Source organism: Coccinella septempunctata, chromosome X (assembly GCF_907165205.1).
Source record: "Coccinella septempunctata chromosome X, icCocSept1.1, whole genome shotgun sequence".
Taxonomy (NCBI): domain Eukaryota; kingdom Metazoa; phylum Arthropoda; class Insecta; order Coleoptera; family Coccinellidae; genus Coccinella; species Coccinella septempunctata.
In genome coordinates, this window is record NC_058198.1 from 3,930,806 (window position 1) to 3,948,130 (window position 17,325).

Consider the following 17,325-nt stretch of genomic DNA (forward strand, 5'->3'; position numbering starts at 1 on the left):
TTAGGGAACTTTTGGAATAAGGACACGGCATGCTTTTTTTACACGATGAATAGTTGAAAATTCAGTTTGATGGCTTTGTACTCGTAATCAACCTCGTCTGGAATCCGAAAGCGAAGTTTCCGAACAACGCTTTAAGGACTTTGGCAGCTTTCTTACCAGACTCCGATTTATGGAACGTTAGTTTTTTTTTCTGAAACGATCTACGCAGATCAGACTTCCCCTTTCTACACTCCATTGATCCACGGTACTCCTCATATTCATGTTGTCCAGAATGAAGCTCCGAACCGAATTTATCGCGCGTCCAGGTGTTGCTAGAGCCTGAGCGTCTGAGTGATAATTGGAGCAGTAAAACCCTCCTGAACGACTGGAAGGTCCATCAAAAGGATTCGCATTCACAGTGGGTGAACTCAACACGAAGACGATGCGCTGATCCGGAAATGACAACGCCCCTCGCCCTCATAGGATTAATCCCAATCCAACACATTGTTGAAATATTCACGCCTCCTCTTAGAGCGCGGGACCATTTCATTAACAGCCACGCTGAAATGCTCCGGAGATCTTCCGCGGGAGGCAGGTGATACAGGAGAAGAAAGTGCTTTCTGTGGAACGTCTCTCTACGACCGGCAGATTCCACGTTTACACGAATGGAGGAAAATTCGTTCGAAAATTTCATCGTCTCTAATTGAGGACGGGACTCGGTGGATGATGATTAGAATGCATGCTGAAATTAATGCTCGTTACATACGGGGATCATTCGTTGGTTTTTGTAACTCCCATAGAAGAAATGCTGAAATAGGTTTATTATTTCTGAAGTAGCACGCTCCAATCCACACCCTAGGCAGGGTTGAATAATTGGATGTAATGATACAAACCACCAACGTAGTTTCAAGATGGTCTGCGTCAATTTTTTCCCAATTTCATAACGGTCCCCTACTGCCAACATGGTTTTTTATTTATTTCTCAAGTTCCTATACTGAATACCTACTGATAGGATGCTCAGAACGTATCAGAATAGCAGCTTTTAATTTAAAACACTTACTCCCATGGAAATAATTTCAGTAAGGTCTACTCCTGCTTCTAAATAGTGCTGGGAGTTCAAACCGATAAACATGTAGGGCTTGTAAAATGAACTTTTGCTCGAAAGCATTCATAAGCGAGGCTTCAGCACGCAGAAAAAGATCATTAATAACTATTTTTAACTTCCTATGTTGCGTATGATTGGAATCATGTTATCTACATATGCTTCTTCCAGTTTGAACAACCTAGGGCATCTTCTGGGTGAGATACCACTTTCCAACAGAGTTTTATTATCAAATACGTGTTGAAATTATATTCTTTGACCTCCTCGCCTCTCCACGTTAACAATGAAAATTTCAAGAGGCGTAATAATTTCCCCTTGGTCAGTTTATTACTGAAAAATGCACCAGGAGAAACTTTCCTGGTCTCCATCGGTATTTTTCCATTTTCCAACCATAAATATGATCACGAAACAGAAGAAGTCTGATGAATGGCTTCATGCCGTGAACGCAGGATCCAAAGGAAGCTGCTGAACTCAGAAATTCACGTTCATAATGAAACGTTATCGGTTGCGCGAAGCATTCAATCATGGTGGAACATCCCGAGGGCACTATTTGCCAAGTATATAACGGAATGCCGAAAAATCCACCGGCCTCTAATGGATCTAATGCACAGGCTGCTCTTGAAACCATTCCCGTACCAATTTCACTTGAACCGCTCTTCGGAGATCCGTCTGTCATGTTTCAGTACGGGCGCGACATTCCCGAAAAATTCGATTTATCATTGTGCTGTGCGGTTTTACTAAGGGGTAGAAACATGCTACGAAACAATAGCAAATTTTAGGGTATACGTGATTGACACTGATATCGGTGTATCGGTCGGATAGTTTTACAGACATCGGATATCTGATTGATTTATTACGAACCGTGAATAAATAGGGCTATCTGTTCAAGCATTGAAATACATCAATCACGGTTTGAAGATTTCACGTTTTGCGTCCGCTTCATTTGTGTAACGTGATAGATAATCTGATGGGTTAGTTTGTTTAGAAATTCGATCGGATAATATTCAGAAATGTGAATTTCCATTCGAAAACTCAAAAACTGCATTCACTTACATATTTATTATAACCTTTTGTAATTCTTCACGTCAACACGTTTTTTCAATTTCAAGTTAAAGGACGCTTGCTGTCAATTCTCGACAATCGAATTAAGAATTACGCTTAAAATCTCCATACATCGCTGGGCATTCGAAATGTTTTCAATTTATTCGAAAGATGCTATTGAGTCTTGAATTTTCAAAATTATACCACCTCACAATGTGTGCAATAATTCGAAAATTGGCTGTGCTATTAAATGTGGAAATTGAAAATAAATAACGACAGTTGTGAAATATAGCTACACATGTAATGTTTGAGCTCCCTAGTTTTCAATTTACGTGGTCGATTTTGGAAAAGTTTGATCGAAAACAATCACTGCATTATTCCTTTCGAAATTCCCCACTGAGCCGAATCGACAGTTGTGCAGTTGTGCTCAAATCACATCAAACGGAACTAAAATGAGGTTCGGAGCGACGTAGTTGTCAAAGGATTGCAGCGTAATTGTTTATTCAGATTATTTGTGCTATCTGATTGTATGGAATCAGTTGAAATCCGCATTGTGTTTCCGGAAAATTGAATGAAGTTCAATGGATTTTGGTGAACGTTTCAAATGAACAGAGTTCCGTTTTCATTTAGGGGATTAATTCTTTTTTTTATCTCATTTCACAAAGTCTCGAAAGTTCACCCGCCTCTCAGTTTGTCTCGACAGTAGTTCTGACATGAGAAGTAATTTTAAACGTCATTTTATTGGTTTTAGACTTGAAAATCTAAACATACTCCACAACAGCACAAAAATGTTAATGAGTCATGAAAAGAAGATAGAGCCTTCGCCATTTTGCAACTTAATATAGCGTGGATCTTCCAACAAACTTGGTGTCAAATTTTCATGGGCAATAAAATATCAGGGATTGTAAATAATATCTGAATTGTGAAATGATCAACAAAAGTCAAGGTCGATATTGTGTCCAATGGCACTCCAGTAAAATTGAGGTCGAATTCAATTCGAAGTTTATATTTGAGAAACGATCGGGTACGTACAATTCAGGACAAAAATAGAATCATGCCGGTCGCTATTACAACTAATATATCAATCCATCATTGTCAAGTTCGAGCTTATCATTATTTCACTTTGATTCAAAAATATCCCTTCCATATTAGCTTTGATAAATCGTGAGTACACTTCATATGTATCAATTTCTGAATGGGAGGATTATCGAATACCTGTGTATTCCGAATGGAATTCCTGGTGCAGGAAGGATACTGATATCGGTGGAATAATCCTGTGTTATTGACGGATTTGTACTTGTAATAAATCCCACCTATAACACTTATTTTTAATGAGAATTCAGAACCACAAAATCATCTGGGCCAGTTCAAAACTTCAGATCATTTCACCACTTCGTTACACTGATGGATGTGGGTTTTTTACTACTCTTCTATTTTGGCAGCTGTCAATCAAAAACTATGCCAATAATGGAATAAGGAACTTCACTAACCCAGCTGGAAATTTTCATCAATTTGTTCAGGTGAGAATAATTTTGTACTGAGAGACCAGCCAGTCGTCTCTCATCAATGATTATGGTAGAAAACCGGCAAATAAAGCTATCACAGCTTGCACCCATACAGGTTTCCGTATCAATTCATAGTTGTCGTAAATCCGTATGGAAAATATAGCAGCTTTGGCCTCAGCGAGAATGTTCCGGAATATTTCACGGTTATACTGACACTTATTATGGTAAACATACATTATCGCATCCAGTGTAACATGTTAAGTTTGAAAACTTTCCATTCGTACGGGTGAAACAAAATTTCATCGTCTAACCTTACCCCTTTCCCAATCTGAGGAAAATTCAGAATAATGATACCAGCGCTTTTCTCAACCAATTTCGTATTTTTTAATTTTTTTTTCGATCTGTTTGGAACGGAAATGCGCGACATTCCTCGATCATTGGGAAGCTCGCAATGACAAAACGGGCATTTTGCGGCTCCCGACTAGGCAGATGTTCTCAAGTTGAAGTGTATTTCTGGGAAGCGTGAAAAACTTATGAAATTTCTTTTTCCAACCCCCATACTTTACGGTTCGCCGAACTTTCGAAGCTGAAAAAACAGCCCTTAATCTCCTCTGTTTGCATTCGGTTACTGAAAGTTTCAATTCCTTATAAGCTGAAAACTGAACTTCGATCTGAAAGGGAATTCCTAATGCAATCAACATCTCCCCTGTCAAAGGGTGAGGAATTATTAATTTCGGATATTATTTCTCAGGGATGGGGATTATCCTCATGGGATTCTCTGCAAGTTTTATACTCAACAATTATGTATTATGAATTCGGTAATTTTTTTGAGAAATTGTGAAAAACGAGAACGTCATCTATAAAATTTCAGGTCTTAGATCCAAAGTTCATATATGTTGAATTTTTCGTTCGAATTTTCCTAAGATGATCATGAAAAGGTTACATATTTTCCTGAATCGATAATTAGAGAACATCAAGTAGGTCTGTCCCCGCATTTTCCCCAAACAGGAGGTCCCTGTCCTGATTGCCGCCCAAATGAATGAAGACACCTCTAATGGTGAATAAATGCTCAGAAGTAATACCGTCCCTCTGGGCTTCTTCGTTCTTTGTAATGGTGCCCTCTGGCGCATTTAGCCGATAGGAAATAAAGAAGAGATATATTCCACGGAGGAACACTCTGTCCTCTGAGAGGAGAAAATGTAATTTTGTTATTTTGCGTTGAAACTGGACTGAGCTGAAAATTTCATTAGCTCGTTTAATCGAAGTTTAAATATTCAGCGGTGCAATCCCCACAGTGGTGACAGTTTTAGTCCTCGGAGACATCCTTTGAGAAGCGAACCGGAGGCCTATATTCAAGCTGACGTCTTGTTAAAACGTTAAAACTTTCCTGACCCAGACGCAACGCGGAGCGAGGCGATTCAGCGAGATAACATTATCCGGAGACGTTACGCACGCCAAAGTGATAACTGAAGAAATTTCTCATCCAGCCCGGTTCATTTCTCAAATACTCCGAGCATCTTCTTCTCTGTCCATCGGTTTTTTTCATTACTACCAAAAAGAAGCACCCGAATCGAGCACGAAGAAAGCAAAATTAGAACCCACTGGAGTTTCCCTCTCTGAGACTTGCAGATTGGAAAAAACCACGAGGTCTTTAATTTAAGGGCATCCACTTGATTTGACATATTTCGATTATTTTTCAGTAATGAACCTGATGAAATTGGCCGCGTTTTTTCCACTCGCTTCACTTATTCACGAGAGTCACTCGGGAGAACTTCAAATTCGACCTCATCAAAAGTTGATTATTGCGAAAAGTTTCGAATTTTCGAGGGGCGGCATTCATACGTGTCGCCGATCATTCTACACCCCACTGCCCGGTCCCGAAACAAATGACGCGATGCCTGAAAGAGAAACTCTGATTTCGTTAGGGCTCTGGTTTCAACTTGGAAGTGTGGGACTGCGAATATATTCACCGTTGAAAAATTTCTCTACGAAGCTAATAAAATTCCTCCTTTAAACCGTTCCTCGAGAATGAGTCTCCAAATTCATTCCGAATGAAACTTTTCACAATCTCCGTTCCTGGTTCAACATCCAGGCCCTGAAAATATTTTTATATACGCATAATGCCGCGTCTCGAAAAGGTCGGAAAGGAACGAACGGTTTACAGTTGCTGCTGCCAGGACGGCAATCTTCCACAAAACGAACTTGGTATAAGGCTCAAGGCGAAAATGTCGTTACATTTGTTGAAAATATGTACCGTACCTGGTGGAAAATGCGATCGTTTCCTAAAAGGGAAATTAAGGTGGTTGTTAGCATTTGCTTTCTGGGAGGATTTAATCAAGATCCTTACGAAGAAGGGTTTTTTATAATGAAATTATACATGTCATAATTGAAACATACAACAAAACGTCTGAGCTGCCTTCGCAATTTTTGAAAAGGTAACCTGTGTCAAGAGACTATTCATTACAAACATCGTTGGCATTCTGTCGAAATCATTATCTATTCGAAAAATACAGGGTGTTTTCAAAGGTGAGACTTTTTTTTCGACAGAAGATAGAACTCATCAAAATAAGTCATTTCACCAAAAATTTTCCATATAGAATATCCAAGATGGCTGAGATTCAAGTACGGGACTGTGGAAGGTGACTGCGGCATCACGAAAACGAAACAGAACATAAACATATGGCTGGACAATGAATGTTTCAGTACCAAAATCATCGGATTGAAGGCATCAGGTCGCTTGAGAGAATAATAATTGTTGTATCTCACAATTTAGGGTGAGAAAAAATGTAGAAAATCGAGGCAGTTTCCTTGAAAGTGCTTATGTTAGTTATGTTGAAAAAGTGCTATGATGTTTCCCCATTTCATCCCATTTTTAAGACGATTGTTGGAATGTTCAAACAAGAAGATTGTGATGCCCATTGTGAGAAAATTCGTGAATAATTTAGATGAATTTTATTGGTGAGATTTTAAAGTTATATTTTTTTTTCACACTTGTGTCCTAAGTCTCTTCTGTCAGTTGGTATCGAAATGAGCCATTTCATGAAATCGTGTAAGTTACTTAAATATAATGAGAAAATTTCGGCAGTCCAAAGTTTCCATTTTCATTACAACGTAAATATCGAACGTGCCAATATCCTAAACGAAACCAGATGGTCGAATCAGGAGATAAGTTTTTTCCCACTGCTCTGCGATAATTCAGCTAACAAACGGTCTAGCATCGTATTAGGATCTATTTCACTAATCATGTTCAATTTTTCTTTGAAATTTGTCATTTTGAAAGTTTTGTATAGGTGATTTCTGGTGAAACACTTCATTTTGACCAGTCCTACCTTCTGTATGTTTATTTCCTACATCAATGCATAAAATTATCATAATCTACGTGTTTCCTCGCTCATTATGATATTCATAAGTCACTTAATGATTAATGAACCATTATATCCATATTTAGAAATAATCTTTTTACAATGTTGAATAAAGTACAGAATTCTTCTCATTCTACTGCATACTAACCGAAGACATGAATTTTGACTTTTTTCTGACACTTTTCGTCAAAAACAGAATCGAGTTCATGCTGCTTTTCGAAAATTTGTAACTTTGTGGCGTACTCGATGAAAAAAATAAAAATTCGATATACAGAACGAGGCCTCGCCCACGAAAAGAAGAAAAATGTCCTCTGTGATTAATCCTTCCACCCTTCAGCTCTGCCTCATAGTGCAAACTCTCCTCTCAGACGTTTTATTCAGCGGGTTCCGAATCGCATTTATATGCAAACACCGTCCTGTCCATACGTCAGGGAATGAAGGACATAAAGTTCATGAAACATCCGTATTATGCTGGGGGGTTCGCTTGAAAAAAGATGAAGACATCCGGCTACAGCCCCCGAGACCGGGGGAATGAGATAAGACGCTGTTGATTCCGTTTGATGCGCCCCCATTCACGACGATTTTAATTTCTGACCCTCATATACGATCATCGATCCGATTTTAGCAGCACTCGATGAAAGATTAAAAATCTGGAGCTTATGAGGGAGGTTTCTCATTTATCCGATTCAGTGGACGCTCGAGTGTCTCTCCGCGGTAGATTCTCGAGTTGGGAAAATGTTATTTTTCGTTCGGAAAATCTTTATCAGGGGTAGGTGAGAATATCGTTCGATTTTTCCTTCAGTATCTTGTGTTTCTGACAAAAACAACGCTTTGAATATACACAAGATTCATATGCGAACCCTTGATAGCTAATTTCGTTGAAAATTTCAATTTTGGGCCTCCAACTTCCTTCGATTTCACATGAAGAATATTAGCAACTCTTTGGTTGGCCTGTTGGCATCGTCATGGGATGAAACTTGTCTTGGCATACACACATGGGCCAAAAATGATTAAACTCGATAAAAATTCGCTTCACATTGACCTGAAAGACGTTCCTATAATCGTCATAAATTTATATAGAAAAAATTTCATCCATCAAGTATTCAATAAGTTTGAATTCAATTAGTTTGGTACTTCGAAATTGGGAAAAATTATATTGATATTGCTAGAAGCAGGAAGAATTTTGGTATTTACTCGAGAATAATCAACTAAAACATCAGATTCAGTTCAATAAAACAATATAGAGTATGAAATACTACGGAAACAATTTTTGGGAATACTTATTGAACAATGAACCATGGTTTTCCATACGTTCTATAAATAGTTCTGTAAAATATTGAGTGATCTCATATAACTTTATGGGCATGAAATAGTGAAAACTAATAGCCGTTGAGTGCCGTCAACTTTTTCATCCCATATGCAGGGCGCGTACTCAAATCCCGTGCAAATGCGGCTTTTCGTAGCCGAACACACCGAGTGAACTGCACTAAGCTATTAAGCCATCCTTCAACGGGCATTTTCCTCATTAAACCCGTAACTTCGAAAATGAGACATTTCTATTATGCCATTATCACGAACGGAATGAATATGAGGAATACATCCAGGGGGACTTCTGCATATCTTCATATGAATGGATCTGACCGAATTGAACGATCTTACACAGGGTGGACCAGCTCAAACAGTCCTCGAATATTCAGAAAGTCATTTCGTTATGAGTGCAAAACCCAGCCAGTTTTAGCGAGTTCTTATTAAATGCTTTAATAACCCTGGGTTGATTTACGTCATCCTTATACGTCCTTTCGCATTCTAAAGTTCAAGACATTTCTATATCGTCTCATCAGACATAAATCCCGATTCCACTTGCGATAATATTATTAATTGTAGAGGACTCGGGGTCGACTGCATAAAATTAAAATATTCCGGCAGTAAATAGGATGATTGGACTATCTAGAAGTATTTATTTCGTTATTCAACCCCTTTAGAATGCACTAGGTGATATAAACTCTCTATTAACATGCAAATGACTCAACCCACTGAACAATTTCATTTGGAGCTGTGGTGAAGCTAGAACAACGGCACCAGATTACTCTATACCTCAATATAGGGGTGGGGGTTGGAAACGTGCAGTCCCACTGCATCGTTGTTCAAGATAAGTAGCCCAAGAAGTTCTTACAAACGAAACAATTCCCATTAACATACCGAGTAAGCTTGTCGACTATCATTGTCGAATAAACTCGATAATTAATCCCATTTCTACGGATGCTTGGTCGAACAACTTACCGAACATAGTACCAAGCTTCGAGAATTGTTTATGTTTCGAGGGATATTCAGTAGTTCTCGGATATATTGTATGATTGAAATTCCCCGAATAGCGTTCTGTGTTATTTCTGATTAAGTTACTCGACCATACTAAGGCTGTTTCAATAAGGTGGTAAATTCTGAGGAACACGTTCAGCCAACTCGGATTCATCTCAATTAACAAAAATAATATTAATAATAATAAGAAACCTCAACTACCCTCTCCTGACAAACTCCTCAATCATACATGAAAAGTTGCATACCTAATTGAAGATACTACCGCTTGGTATTATAGGAATATTTCCAAAATTAACATTCTTTTTGTTGTAAATTTTAATTAGGCTGAGATGGTTGGAACCAGGGTCGGGCCCTAATGAATAATCACAACTCAGTGACTCTGGAGCAATACAAATCAGGACCATGATAATATTTGACTCGATATATTGCACGACTTCCAATATAACGAGTTTTCAGATGGCGTTTGGCGTTAATTACATACTCATATATCAAGTAGCTAGCTGACTAATATTTACCGAACACTTTGATCTTCACACTTCAATTAATTACCAATATTCGATTTAAATCGATATTAGATTCCACACAGTGAAACTAATTAGTAATAAAGCGAATTGGTTTTCGAAATATTCCCAATACGATATTAATCGAGATGAACGTTATAATCGAAGACATGAGACGCGTGCGTGAAAAAAATTACCAAAAAATATCTCGAGGAATCATCATCGTCGGAAACGATGGACTTCTGAGGGGTCCAGACAGAATATAATACAATCGGAATCGTAGTACTTTGCACATTTTTTCATATAATTGGACATTGAAAACCCTCTTGAGACGTTGAGGAAAAACCACCCTCGGGCAACCCTTGTTAACCTCAACCAGTGACGTGGCCACACCTAAGTTGCCCCTAGGCCAGATTAAAGCTTCGGGAGAGGTCTGAAAGGGCAAAAAATTTCAGACGGCATCTGAGCATAATTTGTATGCAAATAGCGGAATTGAAATCCTCGAAGCTCGCCTGTAACGACATCGTGCACATATTTATCAAAACGCGTACCTCAGATGGAAACAATCGGGATATTCTTACGGTTTCGACTTGAGGCACGACGAGTCTATCAAAAAAAAATTTGTTATACAAGGTCAATCTGATATATTTCAACGGATAAGATGAAACACTTTTTCACTGTTAATTTTCAAAATTGGGCTCCTTTGGAAAGATTGTTGCAAATTCACAAAGTTCGCATTCATTTCGTCTGTGTACCCGCTTCATTGCCCACTGTTATCTTTAACGCTTGTGTTCGCCACTTCTTCACAAGCGTCTCAATGTTAGGTTGACTTAATGGGGACTATGCTTAGGGAACTTTATGTACCTGCGACGTTGATTTGCTTTCTTCTCACTGGAAGAGTTGAAGAGTAGTCTTCTGTGGTCTGGTTACTTATTTATATGTCTTTGACGAACAGTTCTAGCGGCAAAGTACCTTTAGAGTAAATGTAATATCATTGCAACTGGGGAGGCGCTCTGTGAAATTTGTCTCTTCTCGGAAAACCCGATACAGTATGAAATTGAACCTCGTAAATGACAAATAAATGTATCTGCGGAATTAATATTATAGGTGGAAATTCCCGAAATAGCTCGAACGTTTCAGTTCGCTGAAATATAATTTCTTCATTTCCTCTAGCGTCTCCATTTCCCAGAATTTTTCTCACAAGTTCCACGACTCAACAGAAATTACTACTTCACTTAATTCCCGAATGAATTTCAGTTAACTGTCGCGGCTTATAGGGGCAATTGGGAGGCGTAATTCTCATGAAAAACTTCTTGGACATTCGCGCTCTGCGTTTTTTTCGATCCATTATTTCCAAAAAAAATTCGGGAATAATGAAGCTTTCGAGAGAATAATTTCGGAACGTTTGGATTCATTTTCCAGAGCAGAAACCTCACTTTCCTTTATATTGTTTCAAGATTATTTGTTAGGAAACGTTTATTTCCTTTTTGGTGAATCGTTCCGAAGGAAAATTAGTAATTAGTTGAAAAACGGGCCAAAGTTGGCGACGCAAAGGAGTGAAAATCCTGTGTTCGGCGTATTTTTCAATTAGTCCGATAGTTTGGGCATAAATCAGGAGTTTCCACACTTTTACCTAGCCCGGTGTAATACATAAAGATGCCATCAAATGTTTTCGAAAGTTACTGAATGATATAAATCTGAAAAGTTGAAACGAAACCGGAAGGGCAACTAGAGCGCATAAAAGAATAAATTAAATGTACTAGGGAATGAAAAAGGGCCCGAAATTATTTAGGAAAATGTCTCTGGAGCAGTTCTGACATCATAATAAAATGAATTATACGAGTCTCGGTACTTAAGGCTCCTTCCCGTGATTTTTATTCCGTAATCCGAGTTTGTTTTCCGTTAGCGAAATGGTGTTTTGGTCGGAGCTACTTAGGTTGTTTTCCTGCTATGGAAAAAGAATTTTCGATCGCGATTAGCGAAACCAACTCGGAAAATTCGGTCATTTTGAATTAGAAAAGCCTGTATCCCCAATTATTTGTGCGAATAACGCCTCAATTTTCCTGGCAAATGAGTCGACATGTTCAAACAGGAAACACCCCCCCTTTTTAAGGTTTCCCATCCTTGAAAAATCCCTAATTGATCCAAGTTCCACGGTTTCCTAATAACCCCAGCTATGTGCACTGTGTAGCGTCGGCAAATTGCCGTTCTATGTGCCGGTGAATATTTTAAATTTCGAATATTGAAAGCTTGATTCAATTTCCGTTTAGGGATTTCAAGGATTCGCGCCGACAGGATCCTGGTCCCGATATTTATATCGTGCGACGCGGAGCGGGAACGGAAAAAAAAACCAATCGAAAAACGCGAAAATGCCCGATCCGAACGCAACCATGACATATGGCCACGTAGATTGGCACGATAAAAACAACAGTCGAGACAGGAAAAAATTTATATATTTTCATATTCGTCCCTTGACGGGGTTTAATATGAACATCTCATTGATGTATCATCAGAAAGAGGTAGTTTGTTCTAGCAATTTTCCCTGAGAGATGCCTCGAGCTGTTGGGGAAACGTCAGATGCTGTCAGATTGCTCGCATTTCTCGAAATGTGGAATGAGTTAGTCCAAATAGGTACTTTAATTTGATAAAAGTCTTCTTCTTCTATTTTACTGATAGCCTTCTGTCTGATATTTACAGCAGAGAAAACGTTTTCATGTATAATAAAGTAGGTGGAGGGTAGTTGAGTTTTTTAAATAGCCACTCAAACTTTTTGTGCCAAAATGGAGAAACCTTTCAATGAGTTTTGCGATTTGGAACCCATGATACATGGGCTCGATGAATAAACCCTAATCAATGACATTCAGTAATGATTATCCATTTCTGGCACCAAAAGTTATGGTTTACATTTAAAAAACTCAACTACCTTTGACTACCGTAGAGAATTAATGACCAACTTTTCAATTATACCTGAAAAGATGTGAAATTTCGAAAGAAATCGACGTGTTCGAGGATTTTCCATCAGAATAAGAAGTAAAAGGTTATTACTCGAAAGAATATTCTACACAATCATTCACAGAGAACCATTCTCATCATTCCGATTTTATTCGTTGAAAAAGTTCCAAAATCACCTATCTGTTGCAACTTTTCGGCATATTCAATTCGAATACATCGATTTCCCTCCCCAAAGGACCTAACTCTCCTTACATTCGGAGTTTTCTTTGTAACTTTGAATACGTCCCAAATGCGGAAACTGAACGATAAATTAACGAGCACGCCAAGCTACCATGTTAGGAAAGTTCATTCGAATTCCGGTCATTACCGAACAAGATTTATATTATTGCGGAATCCATTTTCGATAAAATATAAATGGTTTCTTAGGGATCGATCCCTTGTTCCGCTATCTATCGGTCGGAAAAATTAGTATTATCAATACAAATGGGGGAAATTCAATTCGGTCCTCAACAATCAATCCGTGCCCCTTCTCCGCGGCATTCCCAATCAATTTTTTCATCGAATCAAATTTATTGTTGTTCTGATCGCCGAGATTTCTGCTGGAATCTGGGTCGATTCGCATTTTGTGTCGGCAACGAATAAATAAAGCGGCCGAATTGCTCTGAGAATAAGAAGTGGACGTTTCGTTCGTATTTGAGCTTTTCTAGTTTGTGATTAACTCGAAAACTGTTGGTTATATCCGTGGAATAATTTCATCGTTTTTGTTCCAATTTTTATTGGAAAGACTGAATTTGTAATTTTATGCATTCATTATTTTGTTACTCCTTGGAGATTTCTTCAAGTTCCCATGTTAAAAAAGGATCCGGCTCTTTCCAAAACAGCGCCAAATTCCCCATTCGAATTTTACATGAGCGTGCACGGTAGAATGGCTTACGGAAATCCCTCATTTAAATAGCAGACTGTTTTTTTTTTCAGACTGCACTTTCCCTTTCACCCCCCATTTCATCCATTCTCGTCGCGGCTCGACTCTGTATTTTATTATTTTGTTCCATCAGTTCCTCGCGCAGATTTGTCGCCCGGAGTATTATTCGGCGTATGAGGAATTCGTGAATGTTTCCCAGCAGAAAACAACGGCTGAAATATGTAACGATGTGCCAAAAATGACGTTCCCATCGGGTGCATAAATTTTTATCTTCGTCAATAAGCACTTCAGGGATTCCGACGAGAGTTTAATTCACTACCCACCGAAACTGATAGTGTTCTCAGGTCTGAACGTTGTTTAATATAAATTTAATTGTGATTGGGAAATTACAACAGAACAGAAATATACTGAGGTGTGAACACCTCAACCGAATTTTATTAATTTAATACTAAATTAGGTCCTGAAATGAGTACTGAAAAAATTATTGGGTGGATTAAGTTTACATTAGTCAAAAGAGATGAGTGAGTTGAAATTTGATCACTCAATTCGGAATATAAAGTTTACTTTCCTCAGTTTTTTTTTTCAAATGAAAATGAAACCAGATGAAATGTATTTCATCTGGTTGGTACACGTGGTATGTGAAACCTTGGGAATAAAATCTGATTCGATTATGAGAATTGTTGATGTAATTCATCTTCAGTTCAGTCAACTGTGAATATCGAATGTTTACCCGAGGCCACGAATGAGGTAGGGGTGGACAAAAACATCTCGACAATATTCGTATTTCTTTACTTGAAGTGCTCTGAATATTAGGAGAAATGCCTAAATACCTGAATATGAAAAAGGAAGAATTCACAGCCTGCATTCCTCAGAGGGTAAGATATTCCTGAAAATATTGAATTATTCCGTCGAAATTTTTACTCTCAGTCGATGAAGTGGAGACAATAAACTACTTTTCTTCCGGATTATTGTTCCGTTGAAGCACAACTTCTCGGCTCTGCCATTTCATAAAATCCCAACAAGACGAAGAGCAGAATGTCAGAGCTGCCGAGTTCGTCGTTATTAAAATTTCACACTGCGAATAATCAATATCGTTCTTTCTGGGCTTAAATGGTTGATTGAAGTGTCTTCCGAACGATATGAAAGGAGCATCAGTGTCAAAAATCGTAATCTTCGGGACACCTTGCTCGAAAACGATCTCATTTCGCCATGAAGAGGATTTTATGGATTCGTCAACTTATGGATGATTGTTACGGTGAATTCCTTCATTCTCGGCTACTGTTCGAGCGATAGCGCACCATTCTTTCGCGAATTAGTCTTATTGATCACAAGAATGGCAGACGTGAATGGATTCTTGCAGTCTTTTCAGCCGTTTTATGCTGACAGCTCTTTTCGCCACGTTTACTTCACTTTTAAGTCCAATACAGGTTTATTAATCTACTTTCAATGCACTTATTGGTTCCATACCGAATTCGAATTGAATATTTTCACGATGAAAACGGAATAGCGACCCAAATTGTTATTACAATATAACATTTCCGATGTCATATTTCCTTCCATTGGGCGATATTCACCGGTGAGTAAGGAAATTTCTGGTATCAGGCAGTCAGTCGCAGAGTTCTCGTCCTGACAAAGGTTCAAGGGAATCCCTGAGCAGGGTTGTTTCACTTTATCTCGGATGACCTACTACTTCATACATGGAAACGAACCCAATTTCCTGGTATCTAGAGAAGAAAGTAAAATCGTCACAGGAACCGTAACGAACGTGTTATGCTGTTTCCCAAACTTCGGTGTGTTTCTAGTTACAGAGTTAAATCATGCTGCATAAATTTAACCGCATCTGAGACCCCGAACCCATAGGAGACGTGGAAAGGGGTGAATTGCCACTATACCGTCGATAATAATGTAATCAACAGGGGGTACACACAATCGAACTTGTGAGGTATTTTGAGGTGAGATAGTTCACCTAATTGCCAACACATTCGCTAGTAAAAATCATCAAAACTGGCCATAAATTTGCTGCAGGTGCTATGATAAGGGAAAGTAATAAAACTTCACGTTTAGAGATATATTTATCTCAAAAAACGAACGTCTATTCAGTTCATGTTAGCCAAAGTGTGATAACACGTTTACTCTCACTCTTACTGCCACTGGAAGACACAGAAGAGTTATCAACAAAGTAGTACCAACATTTTACACAGTTATTGGAGAACATTTCGTTTTTCTGGAGGATAACGCACTGCCACATTTGGAATAGATGGAATTTTAGAAATTAACGTTCGATGGAATTTCGTATTATTGTACCCATCTAAGGAAGAACCATCGTTTTCGCTAGAATTGTGCTGGAAAGGCACAATGGCCCATGCGTGAGATCTTACGATAAATAAGGCTTACTGCGATTGTAAGGCCATCTTCCGTTCTGCGTCAAAGTCGCCGAAACGACATCGTACATATTCTTGACAACGTAGGAAGTTTGTCCCCTAACCCTTATACTTCGTGAGCTGTCTCCTATACATAAATCGAGATGACTCATAACTATAATTAGAATTTCGGAAGTTTGATGAAGTTAGTTGCTGTAGTAGGGAGTTGTAATAAAAACCTTCGACTGTCATCTTAATTTCATTCAGGAATTTGTACGTGAATGTTTATTCATGAAGGTCCTCGCTACCCACAACATTGACTATCACGTGATTAATTGAAATTAAGCTTTCCAGGCTTCCGAACAATGAGTATAAATAAATGGAAATAGTCCGGCGGGAATATATTTGTCTTGAAATTGCCGGGAACGGGAGTTCTGGGGGGATTTGCAACGTTTCAGTGAACGGTAATGATTCTTTTGTGATTTATGCAACACGGTCGTGTTCATATTTGAAAGATCAGTTATGAAAGCTGCGAATATTCAATTGACGTTCGTTGTCATTTGTAGTGGAAAATAAGGAAATGGAAACGATACTTTAAGAGGAAGAAATACTGTTGATCTCCGTTCCAGAACTGTATTTAGTTATATAGTTTTTTTATTATTTCAATCTAATGAGAAACATGTACAAATACCGAAAAAATTTCAATTATTCTTGCAGATACTTGATATTCGAGTCGTTGGGTACATTCATTATTGTTATTGTTACTGTAGAACATTATTAACGCACACGTTTAGCGGTTGTTTACAGTGCCCATTTCGAGAATCTGCAACATTTGAACTTTGGGGCAAGCGTTTCATTGACAGCTGTTTAATTTACAAGGCCACCAACATGCTAACCCCGAACGGAATCATCCCCTATTTCCCTACTAATCGATCCGAAATCTAATAGAAATTACTCCATACTAGAGAAAATTTTCATTTGGAATGAGCTGAACATTCATTCACGAATGAATCAATGTCGTCTAGACATCGGTAAAATATACGAAAGCAAGTGATGTTGCTGGATAATTCCCATTTGGAACTCTCAGCCTCTTTATTGATTTTATTTGGACACATGATTTATACTGCACTTTACGGCATGTTTTTCTCGTTCAAACTCAATATTTATACAATGAATCCAGGATGATTTATCCTCAACTATACACTCACAGTTTTAAGAGGACTCCTACCGAATCAAACGTAATATAGAATACAATAAAAATATGTTTGGTACTTCACTTCAGTACT

The 17,325-nt window shown here is 38.3% G+C and overlaps 1 protein-coding gene across 11 annotated transcripts in view; it reads left to right on the forward strand.

Moving 5' to 3' along the window:
- The window catches only part of LOC123321327 (hemicentin-1-like), a 160,119-nt gene that overhangs the window by 81,785 nt on the left and 61,009 nt on the right, over positions 1–17,325 (forward strand). The window contains exon 1 of one of the 11 annotated variants that reach the window (XM_044908806.1): positions 6,543–6,585. The exons of 9 other annotated variants lie outside the window; for them this stretch is intronic. The gene's annotated coding sequence lies outside the window, so the exon portion shown is untranslated. Of the gene's footprint in view, positions 1–6,542; positions 6,586–14,424; positions 14,555–17,325 lie in introns of those variants that run through there. One more of the 11 variants, XM_044908807.1, reaches the window with a different exon arrangement.